Below are 20,258 nucleotides of genomic sequence, written 5' to 3'. Positions count from 1 at the left end.
TTTGCAAACCATAATCTAATGAGAGGTTAGTATTCAAAATATATATGGTACTCAATCTAATAGCAAAAAAAAAAAAGAAAGAAAGAAAGAAAAAAAAGAACCACCCAAATAAAAACAGGTATATCTTCCGAATAGGCATTTTTTTTCAAAAAAATAAAAAAGTTACTAACAGGTATAAATACATAAAGGTGCTTGACATCACTATCAGGAAAATTCAAATCAAAACCACAATGAGATACCACCTCACTTCTGCTACAATCACTATTACTAAAAATAGTCACCAACACCTCACAAGAGAGAACAACTGTTGCAGAGCGTGTAGAGAAAGGGAAGTCCTTGTACACTGTTGGTGGGAATGTAAATTGGTGCAGACATATGAACTAACATATAGATGTTGCTTAAAAAGTTAAAAATACAACTCACTTCTGGGTATGTACTGAAAGAAAGGAAATCAATATCTTAAAGAGATAATCTGCACTTTATTACGGCGTTATTTAAACCAGTCAAGACACAGAAACAACCTATCAGTCCACAGAGGGATGACTGGATACAGAAAACGCGGGATATATATTTAATGAAATATACTCAGCCAGAGGAAGGCAGAAACCGCCGTCTGTGACCTTGTGTCTGACCTGGAGGAATTCATGCTAAGAGAAATGATCCCGACAGAGAAAGGCAGACCCAGGATGGTGTCACTTAACTGTGGACTCCAGGAAGCGCGCCCCACGCTCAATCGCTGGTGCCGCCCACTAGCGTGTCGGGGCGGGTTCGGGAGGCGCCCCATCGGCCCTGTCCTCCATCTCCTCCGTGCGTGCGCCCGGCTCGTGTGGCCCGGCAGCTGTTCCACGCCCACTGGGCCTGGGGAGGCAGAGGCCCGGCCGCAGCCCTGCTCCTGGGCGCCGTCTCTCAGCAGCAGCAGCCAGGCCGAACCGGGCGCCACGCTAGGCGGCGCGGAGGAGGCCCCCACGGCGGCTGGCCAAGGACAAGAAGCCGGCCTCTGCCCGCCCGAGAAGCGGCTGCTCGCGCGCGCCCGGGGCCACCCGCTGCCCCGAGGAATGGGCAGGCGCGGGCCCCGGGCTCTCGGAGCAAGGGTCGCTGCTCGGCTCCTTTGCACGCTGCGGAGCGCGGGGCTCCGCCGGGCGCGGCGGGGTCGGTGGCAACTCGCTCGGGAGCAGGCGCCTGGTGAACTGACCGACCGCAGGGGCCGCCGCCCCTTCCCTGCCTGCGAGCCGAGCTTCTCGGGGGCCGCGCAGGAGGAGGAAGGTCCGTCCGGACAGGCCCGTGCGGCGGCGACAGCGACAGCGGCTGGCCGGGCTCAGGTACGTTGGATGTGACTGCCGGGAGGCAGCCTCGGAGCTCTGCCCGGCCCGGGAGACTGCCTGGCAGCGTCGGGAAGCGCGGGCGGCCGGTCCCTTCCTGCTCCTTCCCTCAGCGCCTTTGTCTTGGCCTCCCGGAAGCGGGAAATCTTCCTCCCGGTTTTCAGGCTTCGGTGGAGACCCTTACTTTTTCCACCACTAAGGTTAAGAGATTCTGGAATAGAAGTACCAGAGGAGATGGTGAACCTTCTGCAATTCCTCGGATTTAGCCAGACTCCCTTTTGCGGCAGAAGACTACCCTTGAGCATCTCCCCAAGGGGTAGCTCCTTTGCAGTGTGACTTCTCTGATCTACCCTTAGGAATGAAGAGTCTTCTGATAACCTGATAGGGCCCTGAAAGTCAAAGGGCAAACGAGATCTCGTAGGACATAAGTTTGTGATCGTTTGAGGCGGGGGGTCACTCACGTTTCTGAATGGAATTGGAGGAGCGTCAAAGCGGTGCCTGTGAAGAAGCGCGGCAATCCTTTAAGTTGAGCAAAATTGAGTTTTTCCATTTTTGCCAATATTTTGAAGACAGTTCAGTGTATCGTGCATTTGCTATAAGATGAGAACTTTATGGAGTATTGTCTTCAAGAGCATAAACGATGACTACCCCAGCCCTGCTGCCCTCTCCATACGTGGGATCCCACCTCTGAACCTGGGGCTGTCCTCCCGACATCACAGCGCTACTTTGAGACTTTCTGCGAAGACACTTATTTTTAGTGCCTTCATCACCCGGTGTTTGGGGGCATTCTTTTTTCTTCTAGGCTTCTCAAAACGCAAACGCTTTGATCTGGGTTTAGACGATGTGTTAATTCCTCATGTAGTAGCTGTCAAAGGGGCCAAAAACCCTGAAGTCTTCCTTATCTATGCACTCAATTAACATACACACAGGGAAGAAGAAGAAGAAGAACCTCTGAGACATAAAATTCGAGCTGATTATGAGAAGGCCCTGGAAGAGACAAAAGAAAAGTTGAGAAAGTCAGGCAGCCTGGGCTGTGGCTCACACCTGTAATCCCAACACTTTGGGAGGCCAAGTCCGGAGGATGGCTTTCATCTAGGAGTTTGAGACCAGCCTGGGCAACGTGATGAGACCATGTCTCCACAAAAAATCAACAACTAGCCAGGCGTGGTAGTGCCCTCTTGTAATCCCAGCTATTCTGGAGTCTAAGGTGGGAGGATTGCTTGAGCCTGGGAGGTGGAGGCTGCAGTGAGTCCTGATGACACTGCAACACTCAGCCTGGGTTACAGAGTGAGACCACCTCTCAAAAAAAGAAAGAAAGAAAAGAAAAGTCAAGCAAGGAAATCCAAGCAGAAATTCAGACAGAGAAAAATAAGGTCCAAGAAATGAAGACAGAGAACAAGCCACTGCCACCAGTTCCTATTCCAAACTTTTTAGGCATGAAAGGTGGAGACCCGGAAGACAACATAAGAAAACGGAAAAAAAAATTAAAGCATGAAACATGCCTAGGATAATTATAGGACATACAGTTGGGGACATAATGAACTCAGACCTATTAAAAGGAAAGGTTGTACCACTAACATTTGAAAGTTCACAAATGGGTGCTACCATTGTAGATGCTTTGGATACCCCTTATATCATAGGGCTCCATGCTGAATTCCTAGATGTGCAAAGATTGTTTAAGACAACCTTGAGGTCAGTGTGAATTCAGAGATGTTTGTGTTTGAAGTCAGCATTCAGTTTATTGAAGGCCTATTTGCAGCATATCACCTTTCAGGAAAGGAGATATTCAAGATTAAAGCTGTGCAACTGGCTAAGAAACTTTTTCCTGCCTTTCACACATCTACTGGGATTCCCTGGACAATGATACATTTACAGAGTGGAGTAGGGTGTAACTGAGGCTAGGGGCCTCCATGTAGCAGCATTCTGGCTGAATCTGGTACACTGCATATGGAGTTCGTCCACCTCAGCTACTTGACAGCAGACCTGGTTTACTACAACAAGGTCATGTACATGCGGAAACTGCTTCAGAAAATGGATTGTCCAAACAGTCTTTATCTAAATTGTTTGAACCCCAGAACAGGGCACTGGGGTCGGTATCACACATCACTTGGTGATCTTGGAGACAGTTTTTATGAATACTTACTGAGAGCATGGTTGATGTCAGATAAAACAGACTATGAATGGAGAAAGATGTGTGATGATGCCCTTGAGGCTGTAAAAAAACAAATACTCCCATAGATGTCTTATCTTTAGTAAAGAATGGATCAGTGGGCACTTGGAAAACAAGATGGGCATCTGGCCTGCTTTGCTGGGGTAAGGTTTGCACTAGGAGAAGATAGTTCCAGAATGGATAACGTCTATCATTATTTAGAGCTGGGGTGGAAATTGCGCGTACATGTCATGAGTCACATGACAGACCGCATTAAAGCTAGGTCCTGAGTCATTCAAGTTTGATGGTGCAGTGGAGGTTGTGGCTGTCAGGCTGAAAAGTATTATATCCTCTGTCCAGAAGTAACTGAAACCTATTGGTACCTATGGTGATTCTCTTACAATCCAAAATACAGGCAGTGGGGCTGGGAACAAAACTGGCCATTGACAAGTATTGCTGAATCAGTGGTGGATTTTCTGGAGTTAAAAATGTACATTTCTCTACTCCTACACATGATGATGTACAGTGGGGTGTCTTTATTGCCAAAACACTAAAATATTTGTATGTGCTCTTCTCCAGTGTTGACCTTTTACCTTTAGACTACCAGGTGTTTAATACAGAGGCTCACCCTCTCCCTGTGTTACATTTAGCCAGCACCACACTTAGGTAATTCTGCTGTTGGATAAAAGCAGTTTCAAGGACCAGGACCAGGACCAGTCTCACCTGTTTTGTTTACGTGGACCACTACAGAAATTAGTCTGAAAACCTAGACTTCTAAGTCAACATGATAGTGGTCATATAAGAATGATGTGTGTTATAGCAAAGATCACAATTACTTTTGCATCACCTGGTACTCTACAAACCATATATATTTTGTATATATATAAATAATGTATATTATATATGTATATATAGCTTTATATAAAACTATATATAGAGAGTTATATAGAGTTTTATATATAGAGAGAGTTATATATATTTGTACACACACACACACACACATACATATATGGTTTGTAGAGTTCTGGAGTCTGGAGACAAGACTTCCTAAGAGAAACCCAAGAATATAGAGCACCTTGCAGGAGTTAAGGATGGCCTTTGGAACCAATTATGTATTCCTACAGTGGAGCAACTGTCAAATATTCCACATTGTTTCATTTTTCTCCATTTTAATAATGTAATGAACTAAGGTAAAGAAAAAAGATAGTATAACTGCATCAGTGACAAGAAGACTCAAAAAACAAACAGAAGTGCAGTCCATGTCTGAATTTTCAAGTTCCGTATTGGATGACCAGACTGGCAGTCATTTCAAATCCTATTTAATAGGTTTAAATAAAATCTCTTGTATTTAAATTTCATGGCTAAATTTAGTTTCCTCCAGGGGCATGATCTCACAAAAAATACTCTTCCAGTCTTTGTCTTCATACGAAATCATTAAAACTTCTATTTATCATAACTACTACTTATAAGCCTGAGTTTGAGACTTTGTTCATGTGGTTCTGTCAGTGGTGGTAGCATGACAAAAAGTGCGGAAAATGCCACAATTGGTTGCCATGAAATCTGTTCTAAAAGAAATTCTTCGTTTTGCTGGTAGGAGATTATTTTTCTGAACTAATAAATCTACCAATTAAGTTGTATCTACTTTAATCTCATAATAACATTAGGAGAGTCATCCAACTCACAACTTTATTTGTGTGACTTGACAAAATTCACTGTACTATTATGTAGCTCTGAATTTGCCTTGATAAGCTAAATTACTTTTACAACTCATTAAAGCAAAAACAAAACACAATGCAACTTTCTTAAATATTCTATCTGGGATGATACCCTTTATTATCTTACCAGGTGAGTGTGCCATTCACAGATATTTTATGTTTTAAAATTTTTTCTATTGATGTGTATAGAAATCAGAATAATTTGAATAGCTTCAAAATAGTTTTCAGTGATAAAAGCATCAAAGTATCTCAGAGATTTTCTCTTACTATCAGTAGGTTTTGCATTGTTATTTCTTTTGAAATAAATTACTAATTATATTTTGGCAAAAAAATTTATCAGTAACTATGGTGTAAGATAAATATCTAATGCTTACAAATTTTCTGTCACAAACTGAAGGGTTGTTTTTATTGTTTTAATTTAATTTAGGCATCTTCCATTGACATTAATAAAATTGCAAACAGTATAACTAGTATGATATTTACTCTGAATTTTAAGATTTTATGAAACAAAGTTCATACAAGAAATCCACCTTGGAATTCTGAAGGTTTATTTTCTTATTTGATAGCATGTCTTTTAAACTTAGCTTTTAGATTTAAGTTGGGAAAAGATTTAATGAATGAATATAATTAAATGTTTTCCAAGGTAGTTCATCTTATACCAAAAATTGTTAAATAGTTCTCACAGCCCAGCCAATAATCCATAAATGGCAGCCACTACAAAAGTTTTCAATAAACATAGAAAATAAGGATGTAGAGCCAGTTACAATTGGAGTTTTTAAGAGAGTTAAATTTTAGGACATACATTGAGATTGTAATATTTTTTACTACTTGAACCTTTAAAATTTTTAAATGATAAAGGTAGATTACTATAACTTTAGAAGAGAAAAGGGAAAGTACTTGGTTCTTGAAAAAGCCTTCTTGCTAAAAATAGCACAAGCCCACTTAACAAATCACTGAAAAAAAAGGCAAGAAAATTTAATTGTCAAAGACCCAGAGAAGTTGTGCAGATAGCAGTGGAGTCTCCAAACTCTTATTTTGTTTGGAAGAATGCAGAGTAAGGAGGCCGCCTTGGTCTTCCAGGAAATTCTCAAGGGATGAGGAGACACAACCTGTATCTCCAAGGGCTCTTATTGTATTAGTCAGATGACTGGAGTTAAGAGAAGACAGAGAAGTATTCAAGCAGAGTCAGTTCACAAGCAAAGAATTTGAGAGGGTCTTCTACACCTCTCCATACCTTCTGTGGAATGACAAGACTGGACCTACAACAGTACTTCCTTTATTTTTTTATTGAGACAGAGTTTTGCTCTGCTGCCCAGGCTGGAGTGCAGTGGTGCAATCTCGGCTCACTGCAACCTCTGCCTCCCGGGTTCAAGCAATTCTCCTGCCTCAGCCTCCTGAGTAGCTGGGAGTACAGGCATGTTCCACCATGCCTGGCTAATTTTTGTATTTTTAGTAGAGACAGGGTTTCACCATGTTGGTCTGGCTGGTCTTGAACTCTTGACCTTGTGATCTGCCCACCTCGGCCTCCCAGAGTGCTGGGATTACAGGCGTAAGCCACCGCGCCCGGCCCTCCATTTTTTTTCTATTTTCTTCTCTCAATACCAAAGACAATTCAGGCCAGCTGCAAATAACTTGCCAGCGTTATGTTTTATTTTTGTTACAGATTTTTAACCCATTTCCCACGTAGGGGAAAAAAAAAAAAAAAGTGCATCTTCCTGCCAGCACAGTATTCTTGGGGCAAACAGAAAATGAGTAAATTTCCTCCAAGATCAATTTTTATCTTATATTCTACTTAGTACCCACACTTTCCTCTCTTTTTTACAGCTTTTTGCATTTTGTAGACCTTATTACTCTGATAAAATACTGCATTTATCAGCCCTTCTGTAAATAGCCCAGAAATGCCCCTCAACGAGTTGACACCTCACCTTGTGACTTTGGCACAAATGTGCAGAATAGATGGATTGGTTCGTGCATAACAGGAAAAAAAAATAGGAGTGTTAAACACCCCTCTACCTTCTACATGTATTTATCTTTATTTTAGAATAAAACTCTTTGGTTTAAGCCAGTTTTTTTTTTTTTAATTCAACTTGTATTAAGTTGTCAAAACCAAGAGAATGAGGCTCTACCTGAAAAGAAGTCTCAGTGCAGAAAAACAAGTCCCGCATCAGGTGGTTCTTACCTTCCGGTGGACTGTGTGTTTCTAACACAACTTATAACCAGCTTCAAGCAGATGATTATATATAAAAGTCCAACCTGGGTATTGAAAGAATGCATTCTTTTTGTGGAGTATTGACTCGGATTCTCTATTATGTCATCTTGTGAACCCAGGGCTTTACTTAGTAGATTTTTTTTTTTTTTTTTTTTTTTTTTTTTTGAGACGGAGTCTCGCTGTGTCCCCCAGGCTGGAGTGCAAAGGTGCGATCTCGGCTCACTGCAAGCTCCGCCTCCCGGGATCCCGCCATTCTCCTGCCTCAGCCTCCCGAGTAGCTGGGACTACAGGTGCCCACCATCGCGCCCGGCTAATTTTTTTGTATCTTTAGTAGAGACGGGGTTTCACCGTGTTAGCCAGGATGGTCTCGATCTCCTGACCTTGTGATCCGCCCGCCTCGGCCTCCCAAAGTGCTGAGATTACAGGCGTGAGCCACCGCGCCCGGCTACTGAGTAGATTTTAACCAAGGAGTTTGAAATCTTGATTATCATCGTCTCATCTGCTCCACTGTCCGTCAAAGTCTTTTTGCAAAACTCCAGGTTTGTTGATAAAAGATTGTGCTTTCAGTTCTCATTATAATGCAGTTTCTCCTTAAGCCCATATTTCTTCGAGTACATGAGTAAATGAGAGAATGAGTGAACAAACATTTATGAAGTATGTAATATGTGCCAAGCACTGTGCCTGGCACCTTGAAGCATTTGAATGTTTTATGTGATTCCAGTGGCACTTTCTGTATGAGAGCAGTTTATACAATTTTACATGTTTTTCAATATGAATCTTGTTACAACATTTTAAATTTTATATTTCATATAAATTAAAGAGAAAAGGTTTATAATACATTTTAAATAATATGTACTATATCACTAACTATAATTGTAGCTAAAATTAAAGTATTGAAAAATGTCAAAGAAACAGTTGATTTTTGATGGAACTTTGACTAAAATGTTTACTTTAGAAATAAAAACACTTTTAGTTTGCTATATCACTTCAATTATCAAAATCAATGTTTTATAGAAGTGCTGGTTTGAATTCAAAAAGCTTTTGTCACATCATTCGTGGGTAAAACTTGGAGTTGTAAATTGTCTTTGGTATGGGTTCTACTAAACAGTCCCATACTGTTAAATATAAAGAAAAAAATAATAAAATATTTTTAGGTTTCAAAAAGCTGTTTCTAGTAATAGGATTTTGAGTTCTTATTTATTTATTTTTAGATTTCCTCACACTCAAATTGGATAACTCCTATCTCTCTCTCTCTCTCTCTCTGTCTCTCTCCCTCTTTCTTTCTCTCCTCTCCCTCTTTCTCTAGATCTATCTATCTGTATAATTTTTAAGTTAAACACAAAAAATTTGAATACTATATTTTAGTTAACAAACACAGTTGGTAACTAGTTTGGGCTGCACAAATTATAAGCAGAATGTTTGAGTAACCTGGTATGGTTGGGATATTTCTCTCCTCCAAATCTCGTGTTGGAATGTGATCCTTAGTGTCAGATGTGGGGCCTGGTGGAAGGTGTTTGAGTGATGGTGTGGATCCCTCATGAATGGCTTGGTGCCTTCCCCATGGTAATGAGCAAGCCCTTGTTCTGTTAGTTCACATGACAGCTGGTGGCTTAAAGGAGCATGGCATCTCCCTGGCTCCCTCTCTCACCGTGTGACAAACCTGTTCCCTTTTGCCATCTGCCATGAGTGGAAGCTCCTTGAGGTCCTGGACTAAAGCAGATAGTGGCACTATGCAGAACTGTAAGGCAAATTAACCTGTTTTTAAAAATAGGGGTCGGGCCTGGTGGCTCATGCCTGTAATCCCAGCACTTTGGGAGGCCTAGGCAGGCAGATCACTTGAGGTCAGGAGTTTGAGCCTGGCCAATATTGTGAAACCCTGCCTCTACTAAAAATACAAAAATAGCCAGACACGGTGGTGTGCTCCTGTAGTTCTAGCAAACGGGAGACTGAGGTGGGAGAATCACTTGACCTGGAAGGTGGCAGCTGCAGTGAGCCAAGATCGTACCACTGCATTCCAGTGGTGATAGAGTGAGACTCTGTCTTCGAAAAACAACAAATAAATACAAGTAAAGTAAAATAAATTACCCAGTCTGAAGTATTCCTTTATAACAACACAATATTGGCTAATACAAACCACATATGATAGGGAAATATATTAATCCACTTATTCTGGCTCAAGAACATTGGTGAAGATGATTTTGTTACTTCAGCTCATTCAGATTATGATGAAGATTCTCTTTTTAATTTACAACCAGTCAGAGAGCTTTTCTGCAAAGGGCAGATAGTAAATATTTTAGGTTATATGAGCCATACCATCTTTCTTCTTACTTCTGCTGTTGAAGTGTGAAAACAGATAGACATATTATGTAAATGAATGAGTATAGCTGTATTCCAGTAAAGCTTTATTTACATAAGCAAGTAAAGGACTGCATTTGACCCACAGGTCATAGTTTTTACCCCAATCCCAAGATTAAGTAGTGTAAGACCCTTTAGCCTTTTTTCTGTCTCTTTTCTCTGTGCTGTAATTTACATAAACATTTTAAAGCAAAAAAAGTGAATGTAGAATATAAAACAATAACATTGAGTTCTTAGAAATAGAGTAGAATGGTGGTTGACAAGATCTAGGAGTGGGTCAAATTGGGAGATGTAGGCCAAAGTATACAAACTTTCCATTCTAAGATAAGTAAGTTGTGAGGACATAATGTAAAGCATGGTGACTACAGTTAATAATACTAAATTATATATTTTGAAATTTTCTAACAGTAGACCTTAAGCATTCTCATCAAAATGAAAGAAAAATTTAAGTCCCTGAGGTAGTGAATATGATAATTAACCTGACTGCAGCAATCAGTTCATAATATATACTTACTTCAAATCATTGTGTTGTACTTTTTAAATGCACGCAATTTTATTTTTCATATTTCTTCACCTCAATAAAGCTAAAGAAACTACATCAAAATAATTGTGATAAATCACATTAACGGAATAAAGAATGAAAATCATGTGGTGATTTTTTTTCAAGATGGCTGACTAGAGACATCAGATACCAGTTCTTCTTTGAAAGAAGATTTAACGTTACAGGTGAATAATCATGGCTTAAGTGAAATGCTGAGAGAAAAGTGTCAGAACCTTTTGGAGAACCCACAGGAAGAAGCTGGGAGTACAAGAAAAAAAAGGGGCATAGATGTCTGCCAGAGACTGACCCATGAGGAACTTGAATCCCATGGAAAGTGTAGATGGGAGTGTGTCTTTTTTCCCTCACCCTTGTACCCTACTGCTTACCACCAATTTGTCTGAGAGCCCCTCTGCCCTTGCAAACCCAGGCACCACTGTTGGCAATGATTGGGGAACTTCTGGAGGGCAGAGCACTGGGTGGTGAGTTCACATAGGTTTGCTTGCTCTCCCCCTGAAACCCGAGCTGAGATGGTGAGCACCATACAGACTGTACATCTGTTTGGGGCCTCTATTCTGTCCAGATAATTTTAACCCTTGTGTCTCTCTGCATCACTAGATCCCACACAAATGTTTCCCAGAACCTTCTCTGCCTCTGGCAACTGCAGGGGACCAGCAGGACCTTGGGGAGCCGCAAGATCCTTAGAGACCTAGCCTTTGATACAGGCCTTCACTAGGGAAGGGGGATTAGTACACCAAAGCACATTTTGGGACAAAGGAAACTGGAATGTACATTCTTCCCTGAGGGAGAGCCCCCCTCCCCACTTATAACCAGAAAATGGCTGTATTTCTCCCAGCAGAGACACAGGTGCAATGCTGATCTTTGAAAATGAGTATTGTCCTGTCAAAGTGGACAGGTGGCACCAGTGGCTGGGAACTGAAATGGAAAAGGCATCTTCGGCTCTCTCCATCACTGCTGCAGACACAGTCATGATGTTTTCTGCTGGGGTTTTGTGTGGGTGCACTTGGAAACAGGCTTTCAGTACACTTTGGGACAGCTGCACCCCAGTTGAAAGTGTCCCCACCAACCTGGACTTACTCAAAGGGTGGGACTTATCTCTTCCTCCCTATACAAAGTGGCAGCATTTCTGCACCATAGAATGAACCAGCTACAGAGTATGGACCAGCTACAGCTGTCTATTTCAAGCTGTGGGAAGAGGTTTTTTTCCAGAGGTCATTTCAGCTGTAGCCACAGGATGAATGTTTTCTATGAAATCTAGTTGCATTGCAGCCTGGAGATAAAGGACATTCTCTATCTGAACTGAAGGTTGTGAGCCCTTGAACAGGAGTAGATAAGGATGTGAGTTACATCCCTAGGATGAGGAGCTAGTGCAACACCCTCCACACCTCTACCACCTGGCGGAGACCCATGTGCATCCCACAGTGAGCTTTCCCACCACCCCCTTCAAGGAAGGGGCTTTTGCTAGTCATCAAATTGTCAAACAACAAGCCAGCGTCTGCTAGTAAGTGCCAACTACTAAACAGTAAACTGAACTGTATAACCATATACAAAACTTGTTGGCAGAAGGGCATAATACTAGGGAATGAGATAATCTTCCTGAGGCCTCTGCACTCCCAGCCCTGCAAAAGATAGTGAGTCAGATTATATACCTGTTATATTGCTACAACAATCAGCATTTGAGAAAGCCACTGCACAAAAACTGTCTATAACCAAGAAACTCATCTAGAGCCTTAGCGCCCTGAAAGCACCCAGAATTGAAGACAAATGATTACACACAGCATGTAATCACACCCCCAAAAAAGAAAAGAATCGAAAATTGAAAATGTTATTCAAATGAAAGCAAATAAAAAATAACTAAGTGACAGCTTCTGTAAATGAGCAATAATGTGAAAACTTCAGCAGTAGAGAAAGACAGTGTTTTGACACCCACAAAGGATCACACCAGTTCTGAAGCAATGGATTGTAACAGAAATAAAACTAAAGTGACACATTAAAAAAATTCAAAATACTAATTGTAAGGAAGCTCAGTGAGATCCAAGAGAAAGTTGAAAACCAACATAAAGAAATCAGAATAACAATTCAGGATATTAGTACAAAATTTACTAAAGAGATATTTAAAAAACAAACAGAACTTATTGGAAATAAAAAACTCATTGAAGGAATTATAAAATGTAGTTGAAGGTTTTAACAATAAACCAGACAAGCAGAAGGAAGTTTCAGACCTTAAAGCTCAGTCCTTTGAATTAACCCAATCATAAGAAAATTAAGGAAAAAACATAAAAAAATTTTAAAACCCTCAAGAAATACGGGATTATGTAAAGTAATCAAACCTGCAAGCTATAGGCATTTCTGAGTGAGAAGAAGAAACAGTAAAAAGCATGGGAAATGTATCTAATTAGTTAAGAAACTTTTCTAATCTAGATAGAGAATTAGACATTCAGATATAAGAAGTGCAAATAACACCTGAAAGATTTTCTGCAAGATGGATCTCACCAGGGCATATATTCATCAGACAAACCAAAGTTAACATAAAGTAACAAATGCTGAAATCAGCTAGAGAGAAGTATCAAAGCACCTATAAAGGTAGTCCCATCAGAACCACAGTGGACTTCTTGCCAAAAACTGTACCACCCAGAAGAGATCAGGCTTCTATTTTCCGTCTTCTTAAAGCAAAGAACTGCCAGCCAAAACCTTTGGCTTTGGCTAAATTAAGCTTCATAAATGAAGGAGAAATAAAGTATTTCTCAGACAAGCAAATGCTCAGGGAATTTGTCACCTCTTGACTGGACTTACCAGAAATGCTCAGAAGACTTCTAAAGATGGAAATGAAAGGACAAAATTTGCCATCATAAAAGCACACATAAGTAAAAAGATCACATAATCTATAAAGCAGTTATACAATTTTTGCTACAAAACAACCAGGTGACAACATTATGACACCAATAAAAACATTGCATTTCAATATTACCCCTGAATGTAATTGGCCTAAATATTCCACTTACAAGATACAGACTGGCATATTAAATAGGAAAAGTAAGATACAAACATTTGCTGCCTACAAGAGACATACTTTAATGGTAAAAAGCCAAGCCTCAAAGAAAACCAGTGGGAAAAGATATACCACACAAATGGAAAACCAAAATGAGCTGAAATAGCCATACTTATATGAAATAAAACAGACTTCATCAACAGCATTAAAAAAAGAAAGAAGGTTATTACATAATAACAAAGGGCTCAATTCAACAAGAAGACATAACTATCTAAATGTATATGCACCCAATGCTGGAGCACCCATATTCATAAAACAAATACTGATAGACCTCAGAGAATAGATAGAAAGCAATAATAATGGGGTATTAACACTGTTGACAATGCTGAGGCAGAAAATCAGCACAGAAACATTGCAGTTAAATTAGACTTCAGACCAAATCGACCCAACTGGCATTTTCAGAACATTTTACACAATGGTAGGATATACATTATTCTCATCTGCACATGAAATATTCTCCAAAATAAAGCATATATTTGGACATAAAGCAAATCTTAATAAATTAAAAACATCCAAAACAAATGAAGTGTCTCCTTGGATCATAGTAGAATAAAATTAGAAATCAATACCAAGAGGAACTCTCAAAAATATGCAAATACATAGAAACTGAACAACTTGCTCCTAAATGACCTTTAGCTATCTGACAAAATCAAGGCAGAAAATTTAAAAACAATTTTCAAACAAAATAGAGACACAGCATGCCAAAACCTCTGGGATACAGCAAAAGCAGTGCTAAGTGAAAAGTGTATAGTGTCAAATACCTACATAAAAAAGTAGAAAATATCTCAAATTAATAACCTAATGTTGCACTACAAAGAATTAGAAAAACAAAAACAAACTAAGCTCAAACCTAGCAGATGAAAAGAAAGAACAAAGATCAGACCAAAACCAATGGGATTGAGAACAAAAAGAGATAAAAGAATAAACAAAATGACAAGTTTATGGAAAAGATAAAATTGATTGCTAGCTACACTAAAGAAAGAGAAAATTCAAATCAACACAATCAGAAATGATAAAGGTGGCATTACACCTGATGCCACAGAAATACACAAAACTACCAGAGACTACTGTGAGCATCTCTAAGCACACAAACTGGAAAACCTAGAGGAAGTGAATAAATTCTGGAAGCATACAACCTCACGAGAATAAACCAGGAAGAAATAGAAATCCTGAACAGACCAATAACAAGTCATGCGATTTAAGCAGAAATAATACGTTTCCCAACAAAAACAACAGCAAAAAGACAAGACCAGACAGATTCACAGCCAAATTTTACTAGACATACAAAGTAGAGCTGGTACGTATTACTAAAAGTATTTCAGGAAATTTAGCAAGAAAGATTCTTCCTTAACTCATTCTATGCAACCAGTATTGTGATATCAACATCAGGCAAGAACATAATAATAAAAAACTACAGACCAACGTCCTTGATGAACAACGATGCAAAACTCCTCAAGCAAAGATTTAAAAACTTGAGAAAAATATAAATGTTGTGTAACTTGTGTTTACAGATTAGAAGATTTATTATTGTTAAGATGTCTATGCTACCCAAGGTGATCTATAGATTGAATCTAATCTTTATCAAAATTCCAATGGAATTTTTCACAAATACAGAAAAACAATCCTAGCCTTCATATGGAATCACAAAAGACCCCTAATAGGGCAATCTTGAGCAAGAGAAGAAAGCAGAAGGCCAGGCACAGTGGCTCACAACTGTAATCCCAGCACGTTGAGAGCTGAGGCAGGCAGATCACTTGAGGCCAGGATTTTGAGACCAGCCAGGGCAACATGGCAAAACCCAGTCTCTACTAAAAATACCAAAAAAGTTAGCTGGGTGTGGTGGTGCACACCTATAATCCCAACTACTTGGGAGGCTGAGGCACAAGAATCGTTTGAACCCAGGAGGCAGAGGTTGCGGTATGTAGAGATTGCACCACTGCACTCTAGTGACAAAGCGAGACTCTGTCAAAAAAAAAAATTTAAGGCTTCTAATTGAATTAAAACCTTTATAATTATGTAATGACCTGCTTTCTCCTTTGCTGTTATTGAAGTCTCTTTTTATCTGATAAAAGAATTGTAAGCCCTGGTCTTTTTTGTTTTCCATTTGCATAATAGTTTTCTCTCCATCCTTTTACTTTCAGTTTATATGTGTAGTTAAGTATGAGATGGATCTTTTGAAAACATTAGAAGGTTGGATTTTTAAAAATCAAACTTGGTCCTCTGTGCCTTTTAAGTGGGGGGCATTTAGATCATTATATTCAAGGTTAATATTGATATGGCTGCCTTTAAAATGTTTTATTTTGTTTTGACCTCAGAATGTTTGTCAGCTATATGCCTTGGGGATGATCATCTTGTATAGTATCTCATAGGGGTTTTTTCAATTTTTTGTGTTTGCATGTTGACCTGTCTAGTGAGATGGGGAACATTTTTATGAATTACATCTTCAAATAAGTTTTCCAGTTGCTTACACTTTCTTCTTTTCTCTCTGAAATGCCCATGAGTACTAGGTTCGGTTATTTTACATAATCCCATATTTCCTGGATTTTCTTGTTCAATTTTTTTTTTCTTTACTTTTGTCTGACTGGGTTGATTTGAAGGAACTGTCTTAGAGATCTGAAATTCTTTGCTCTGCTTGGTCTAGTCTGTTGTTCAAGCTTCCATCTGTAGTTTGATACTCCTGTAGTGAATTTTTTTTTTTTTTTTTTTTTTTTTTTTTTTTTTTTTTTGGAGACGGAGTCTCGCTCTGTCGCCCAGGCTGGAGTGCAGTGGCCGGATCTCAGCTCACTGCAAGCTCCGCCTCCCGGGTTTACGCCATTCTCCTGCCTCAGCCTCCCAAGTAGCTGGGACTACAGACGCCCGCCACCTCACCCGGCTAGTTTTTTGCATTTTTTAGTAGAGACGGGGTTTCACCGTGTTAGCCAGGATGGTCTCGATCTGCTGACCTCGTGATCCGCCCGTCTCGGCCTCCCAAAGTGCTGGGATTACAGGCTTGAGCCACCGCGCCCAGCCTGTAGTGAATTTTTTAATTCCAGAAGTTCAGTTTGGTACTTTCTTTATGTGCTTATGTTGTCTTTCAAATCTTGGATCATTTTTTCTAGCTTCCTTGGATTGGTTTCAACTTTCTCTTAAATCTCTTTGAGTTTTCTTGACACCCACATTCTGAATTGCATGTCTTTAACTTCAGATATTTCAATCTGGCTAGGATTAATTGCTAGGGAGTCAGTGTGATCTTCTGGAGGTGACAAAACATTCTGACATTTTCAGTTGCGAGAGTTCTTGTGCTAATTTTTTCTCATCTAAGAGAGCTGTCTTTTTTTTTAGTTTGCTGTCATTTGGATGGGACTTTTTTTTTTTTATTCTTGCTCCCCTTGAGAGTTTGACTGGTTAATATACTGTATAGTCAATTGGCTTCATTTCTGAGTGCTTTTAGAAGGCCAAGGCGCTGTACGTATGGGTTCCAAAGTTGTATATACATACTCTGACGGGTTTCAGAGACATTGCCTCTTGGAGGAATGTACTCGTGTTTGGTGGTATAATTTAGGATTTAGTCCACTAGATGGCGCATAAGAGTAAGGGCCGGCAGATAAGCTTTAACCGCTGCGCACTTTTTCAGTGCTTATGCAGCAGTGCCCTGGGGGAAAGAAGGCAGGGGCAAGAGATGACTTCCTCTCCAATCTCATTCCCAGGACTTGATGCCATCCCCTTCAGAAACTGGCGCCATGCCTGTGTTTTCTTTGCCCCAGCGGGAGATTTGGTAGGACGCACTGTCTCCTTCCTTAGGGGTGGTACCAGCTGAGTGTTGGGTCACCAGTAGATTCACAACTTCCCAGGGACTTGCCAATTCTGTGCTTGAGAGAGTCCGAGTGGGTTGTAGGGTATGTCTACTGGTGCAGTGGGTCAAGGAGTGGATGAGTTTCTGGCAGGGCAGTGATACCCAATGATATGCAACTGGGAAGGCACCCATGGCCCAGGGTTTTCAGCTCAGCAGATGGTCGTGGGATCTATTCAGCTTGCACTCTCCCAGCCCAGTAAATCTGCCTCTGGCATCTGCCCCGGAGGCAACTTGACTGGCTAGGCTTGTCCCTAGCTTTCTGCAACCAGATTTCTGAGCTGTTCCAGATATTCTGAGTTATGGCCTGAAGTTTGCTTTTTGCATTGTGTCTCTACAGAAGTTTGGTATCAGAGTGATTCTGCCCTCATAGAATGAGTTCAAATTTTTTTGAAATAGTTTCAGTAGGATTGGTCCCAGCTCTTCTATATACATATGGTAGAATTTGACTGTAGATCTGTGTGTTCAAGGGCTTTTTCTGGTTGGTAGATTTTATATTGCTGGTGCAAATTTTTTATCATTTTTATTTATTTCAATTATTGTTTTTTGAAACAGAGTATCACTTTTTTGCCCAGGCTGGAGTGCAGTGGCACGATCTTGGCTCACTGCGACTTCTGCGTCCCAGGCTCAAGTGATTCTTGTGCTCCAGCTTACCAAGTTGCTGGGATCACAGGCATGTGCCACCATGCCTGGCTAATTTTTGTATTTTTAGTAGAGACAGGTTTTGCTATATTGGCCAGTCTGGTCTCAAACTACTAGCCTCAAGTGATCCACCTGCCTCAGTCTTCAAAGTGCAGGGATTAAAGAATGAGCCACTGTGCCTGGCTACTGTGCAATTTTGGAACTGATTGTTGGTCTGTTTAGGGTTACAATTTCTTCTTAGTTCAGTTTTGGGAAGTTGCATGTTTGCAGGAATTTATCAATTTTTCTAGATTTTCTAGTTTTTGTGCATAGAGTTGTTCATAATAGTCTCTGAGGGTTTTTTGTATTTCTGTAAGGTCAATAGTAATGTCTCCTTGTTCATTTTTGATTGTAGGTTTTTGAATTTTCTCCCTTGTTTCCTTTATTAGTATAACTAGAAGTCCATCACTCTTCTTTATCCTTAGAAAAAACAATTTTTGTTTCATTGATTTTTTTGTGTGGTTTTCCTCATCTCCATTTCATTTAATTCAGTTCTGACTTTGGTTATTTCTTTTTTGTTGGTTTGTTTTTGTTTTTTGAGATGGAGTGTCGTTCTTGTTGCCCAGGCTGGAGTGCAATGGTGCCATCTCAGCTGACCACAACCTCTGCCTCCCAGGTTCAAGTGATTCTCCTGCCCCAGCCTCCTGAGTGGCTGGGATTACAGGCATGCACCACCACGCCCGGCCAATTTTGTATTTTTAGTAGAGATGGGGTTTCTCCATGTTGGTTAGGCTGGTCCAGAACTCCTGACTTCAGGTGATCCGCCCACTTCGGCCTCCCGAAGTGCTGGGATTACAGGCTTGAGCCACTGCGCCTGGCCTATTTCTTTTCTTATGCAAATTTTGAGGTTGATTTTTCTCTTGTTTTTTTCAAGTTTCTGTATTAATTTGAGATGTTTCTGATGTGGGTGTTTCGTACTACAAACTTTCCTCTTTAGTTATGTCTTACAGATTCTGGTGCATTGTTTCTTTGCTTTTATTAGTTTCCCAGAATTTCTTAATTTTTGCCTTAATTTCTTTCTTAAAAGTCATTCAGGAACAGATTGTTTCATTTCCATTTAATTGTATGGTTTTGAGAGATCTACTTGGTATTAGTTTCTATTCTTGTTTTGCTGTGGTCCAAGAATGTGGTTGATATTTTTTTTTTAATTTGTTAAGAATTGTGTTTGGCCAAGCATTGTGTCAATTTTATAGCATGTGCCACTTGAATGTGAGAAGAAGGAATATTTTGTTTTTGTTATGTGGAGTGTTATGGAGATGTCTGTTATGTCCATTTGGGGAAATGTTAAGTTAAGTCTCAAATATCTTTGTTAGTATTCTGCCTTTATTATGTGTCCAAAAGTCACTTGGGTGTTGAAGTCTCCCACTTCTTTTGTGATGTTAACTAAGTCTCTTTGTATGTTTCTAAGAACTATTTTATAAATATGGGTGCTCCAGTGTTAGAGATATATATATGTATGTGTATATATACACACACACATATATATGTATACACATATATACACACATATATACACATACGTATGTATATACACACACACACGTATATATATAGAGAGAGATTTAGAGTAGTTAAATATTCTGGTTGAATTGAACACGTTATTATTATGTAATGCCCTTGTTTATCTTTTTTTATTGTTGTTTGTTTAAAGTTAATTTTGTCTGAAGTCAAAGTAGCAACCCCTGCTCTTTTTGGTCTTCTGTTTGCTTGATTGGTTTTTCTCCATCCATTTATTTTGAACCTGTGGGTGTTCTTGCATGTGAGATGGGTCTCTTGAAGACAGCATACAGTTGAGTCTTCTGCTTTACACACCTTGTCCCTCTTTGCCTTTTAAGTGGGGAGTTTAATTCATTTACATTCAAGATTAATATGAACATTTGCAGATTTGACCCTGTAATTATGTTGTTAGCTGATTGTTAAGTAGATTTGATTAAATATTGCTTTGTAGTGTGCATGGCCTAGGTACTTGAGTGTGTTTTGTGGTGATTGGAAAAGAACATTTATTTCCATGTTTCACTCTCTCTTAAGGATCTTTTGTAAGGCAGACCTGGTGGTAACAAATTCCCTTAGCATTTGCTTGTCTGAAAAGGATGTCATTTCTTATTTACTTATATATAAAGCTTAGCTTGGCCAGGTATGAAATTCTTGGTTGAACTTTATTTTCTTTAAGAATTTTGAATATAGCCCCCCAATGTTTTATGGCTTAGAATTCTGCTGAAAGATTTGCTGTTATCCTGTTGGGTTCCCTTTGTAGGTGACCTGCCACTTCTCTCTAGCTGCCATTAATATTGTTTCATGTTGACCTTGGAGGATCTAATGACTATGTTTCTTAGTCATTTGAGTATCTCACAGAGGTTCTCTGAATTTCTTGAATTTGCATGTTTGTGTTTGTT

At 39.9% G+C, this 20,258-nt stretch overlaps 1 pseudogene; it reads left to right on the top strand.

The window, feature by feature from the left end:
- Positions 1-691: 691 nt before the first annotated feature.
- On the top strand, positions 692-15,641 carry LOC139360546 (mannosyl-oligosaccharide 1,2-alpha-mannosidase IB pseudogene; annotated as a pseudogene).
- The last annotated feature ends 4,617 nt before the right edge of the window (positions 15,642-20,258 follow it).

The sequence above is a fragment of the Macaca nemestrina genome, chromosome 20 (assembly GCF_043159975.1).
Source record: "Macaca nemestrina isolate mMacNem1 chromosome 20, mMacNem.hap1, whole genome shotgun sequence".
In the NCBI taxonomy this organism is placed as follows: Eukaryota; Metazoa; Chordata; class Mammalia; order Primates; family Cercopithecidae; genus Macaca; species Macaca nemestrina.
This window is presented reverse-complemented; position numbering and strand designations above follow the sequence as displayed.